At 39.0% G+C, this 3,958-nt stretch overlaps 1 long non-coding RNA gene across 1 annotated transcript; it reads left to right on the top strand.

The window, feature by feature from the left end:
* The first annotated feature begins 2,746 nt into the window (after positions 1–2,746).
* LOC119643089 lies at positions 2,747–3,902 on the top strand. The gene is made up of 6 exons (XR_005248214.1): positions 2,747–2,835; positions 2,893–3,043; positions 3,108–3,242; positions 3,304–3,322; positions 3,384–3,665; positions 3,716–3,902. It is a non-coding gene; the product is annotated as an uncharacterized LOC119643089 (long non-coding RNA).
* Positions 3,903–3,958: the final 56 nt, after the last annotated feature.

Raw genomic sequence — 3,958 nt, 5'->3', positions numbered from 1 at the left:
GCTTAGAACTACATTTACATTGAGTGATTGCATTGAGTGATTGCTTCCAGTATGTGTAATAAAATATGTCATTCAATTTTGGAGTATATGTAGAAAATCTCTAAACGTATATAATAGCCAAAAAAAAGACTCCTATTTAGTTTTGAAAGAAAACTTGATAACGCTGCTTTTGTCAAGCCTTGCGATACATATCACTCGATCCATACGAGTATCGTGCTTCTTTTAAATTTTGAGTAACTAAAATTTCTGCATCGCATTGATTGATTTTCTACATTTTTGGACGCATTATGCTACGCACGTCGTTAAGTGTGATGTCTAGGTCTTTAGAAGCATTTAACATGAATTCAGCACATATAACTACTAGAAATCCGCATACGTCACCCAGTATACCATTTAAACGCATATGGACGAATTCCTTAAACAGAATTGCTGATGCTGCTATTACCAAAGATAATTCATTTGAATCGCAATGAATGTGATTGTTACGGCGATTAGGAACCACGGCATCCAAGTGGCGAAATCATTGGATTTTCCCGATAATGTATCACGAATTGCTAAGCCCAAAGTACCTATTCCGTGTCCTATAAATGCGGCAATGACATTTAAACCTTTTTCTTTGCAAAATTTGTTAATGTAGTTGTCTATAGCATTAAATTCTACATTAGGCCGGCATAAGCTTATGCATTCATTCAAGCACTCTGCGGTGCTTTTCACCAAATAACAACCCTCTTCATTAACATTACCCACTAAAAAAGTTTTCGAACAATCTCCGTGATAGCCACCATAATAGGCACTAATATCAACATTAACAATGTCGCCATCCCCTAGACATCGATCATCAGGTATGCCATGACAAGCGAATTCTCACATGCACGCAACCACCTGTTGAATTATTGAGAATCATTTTCAGTTTTATACGCTTACTTTCGTATGTGGCCAAATTTTTATACGCTTATTCTCGTATGTGGCCAAATTTTTATACAAATACTTGAATAATTATTCAACAAATGTAAACAAATTGGACGCTTATTTTCGGCCACCTGGGAGCATTGGAAGAGGAGAGGCGCAAACTTACTAATTACCTCAGCCAGAACTACGACAGAAGCAGCCCAATTTTTCGCACCGGCTATGTCAGCAAAGCTAGAACTGAAAATTAAGCAAGGAATCATCGGCATTGAGGTAGAAGTTCGGACGTACGAACTCTACGCCGCCACGACCAAATTAAACGCAATCTTCCATGACGGCGAAATCAACAAAACCAATTGGCAGGCCCAAAGAGCGGTGCTAGAAGAAGTCGGAGAATATTTCAGCACCGCCTTTGTAGCTGACCAGCTAGCGAGTGACATCGTCCAAACAATCAACAATTATACTGCATTAATGAATACGCTGCTGGAGGACTACCCCGACGAAACGATCCATTCCTACAGGACAAGCCGGGACTTACTGGAATATTTCTTTTGCAAAATAGCGCTAGAGGGCAAAAGAAGACCAGACCAGCGTTACATATAATCAACTTTGTCAAACGCCTAATTCAATTGCAAATGGAATTTTGGGGAAGCGGACGATCGACCGCAATCAATTACCATGTTGTAAAATTGGTGGAATGCAGCACGGAAGACCAAGACCAGACCGATGAAGGTTTTCGCCCATTTTGCCTAGATGGTGTGACATTCAACGCTATATTCCCTCGTCAACTAACAAACCACGAGGAGGAGTACATCTGGCTACTCACGGGTTACGTACTAGTTCAGTACGTACGCAGGTAGCTGCGTTGCCAAGCATGTTTAAAAGACTTTACGAAAAGAATACAAGACGCAAATGACGCAAGAGACTTACCCAGCGAAACCCACTAATATCTGGAACCAGAGTTTGCAAAGCCGGAAGTATATGACGCATTTCATAACGCCTGCAGCATATACAAGGCCGTGATGATGAAACATATGGTGAAACGGGACATCGGCAAGCGCCTCCAGGCAACAATACTAGCACGGGTTGCCTTCTTCAGGGAGGCACTGGGTGCAAAAAATCGTAAAAAACGTGTCTTCATTTTAAAAGTGCAGCTTTCTGGTCGCTGCCTCGCCGCCTCCGTAAAGTGCAGCTCTCTTGTCGCCGCCTCGCCGCCTCATATTGATAAAGATGAAAATTCGCTACATGCCAAAAATAAGTTTGCATTTACCCTTACTTATTCCTATTTATAATTTATTTAATTACTTCTATTTTATTTCAGATAGATCAATTCATCCACTTGGGCTACGAGGAGCAATGTCGTTTGCTTTGGCAATAAGAAACACTTTATCAGAGGCCCGCTAAACCTTGCTAACCGCCACTTCTTTAATTGTTATATTCACAGTCATCAAGGTGGTGCCGCAAATTTTTTACTTGGAAACGGGGACCTTATATAAAGATGTTTTGACAGCCCTCGTGGAGGTGAATTTGTTGAAATTGAATGGTGCCGTCACTCACGCCTTATGACCGACTGTCACTTTTATACCCACCATAACGTTGGACGGTTCCCAAGGTCGCCAAGCCGCTATATTAAAAAATATATTCGGCAAAATTTGCAAAATTGCTGGAGCACATAAAGATATAGAGGCAAGTTGTTGCGAGTATCTTTAAAATTTCCAAGTCAATCAGTTCATGACGTATGTTACGCAACTATTGAGTTCTTAGTTGCGACGGCTTGCCCACTCTTCTACTCTTCCAATTGTGTATAAAATTCAATGATGTACTACGGAATATCATGGTTTATTTAACATTCAAGAGTTCGAGATTGTATGTGTTCACCAAAAGCTTCTATTCCATTGTGAGGTATTCTGGAATATGTGGTATATACATGTACGTTCTTTTTTTTCATAAAGAGTTTCGTAATACATCTTATATATTGCTTTTTAGACAAAATTTGATACTGTGACTATAAATCCAATTGCCATACTTACAATTTAGAGTTTTGTAAAAATCTCATGGAGACATACTTGGCAATACTCTAATATATATGGATTCGCGATGTGGTTGCCAACACACATTGATATTAATCAATAATGGCGTATGTGTATTGAAAAATAAACCAGATCCTTACTTATACTTATCTACAATTATTAATTATTTAGTTATATTGGGCATTAGGACTCAATGGCACTGCAGCCAATCCTTGTACGCACTCGTGATGGCATGGATGTTACCGTATTGGAAGCTGGACAATATCACAACGCTGTTGTTACCAACGGTCTATTGCTCACTTGGGGGTGAGTTATTTTTTATAAAAAAAATATGTTTGACCTTGTGGATGTTTTATACCTTTACCAGACTACAACCAATCGCCACGGTAACTATTTTCCTATATTCGCTCATTTTTCTAAATGCTTTACATTCTGCATATTTAATAGTAACATGTGTCAGTGTCGAATGGCTAAGCAGACAGATGGGTACACCGTGCTTAAATTGGCTTAAGCAATTGTGACGGTTATTTCTTATACCGGCTACGACATGGAGGATGCCATGATTATAAATAAATCTGCCTATGAACATGGTTTCGCTCACGGTAGCATCTATATATCAAAATGTTTTGAATTGAGTGGAAATTGCTATTTTGCTCGTAGTCCGCAAATGCCAGAGCTTCGCGAACATTTAGATAGATTTACCTCATCCGGGCAGCAGATCTGAATATGGTAGTTAAATTGTTCTTAACATGAACTCAAAAGTTTATAGTATTTCTTAGTTTTGACAAAGATGTAACACGTATGTGTCATAATCCTGAAAATGGTCCTTTGTTATTGGCTTGGATGATGGTGAACATACGGTATACCAACGCTTCGGAAAATGATCAGCAAGTTGCCGTCAAATGGGCAAACTATCATTGGATTTAAATTGCTTTTCGTATATGCATGATATGATTTCAAACCCGATATTTAAGGTATAGAAACGTAGAATCAGTTTTGGCTGCTTCTCTAATATTCTTTTG

The sequence above is a fragment of the Glossina fuscipes genome, unplaced genomic scaffold, assembly GCF_014805625.2.
Source record: "Glossina fuscipes isolate IAEA_lab_2018 unplaced genomic scaffold, Yale_Gfus_2 53450, whole genome shotgun sequence".
In the NCBI taxonomy this organism is placed as follows: Eukaryota; Metazoa; Arthropoda; class Insecta; order Diptera; family Glossinidae; genus Glossina; species Glossina fuscipes.
Note: the sequence above shows the minus strand (reverse complement) of the source record. Positions and strands in the feature narration are given on the sequence as shown.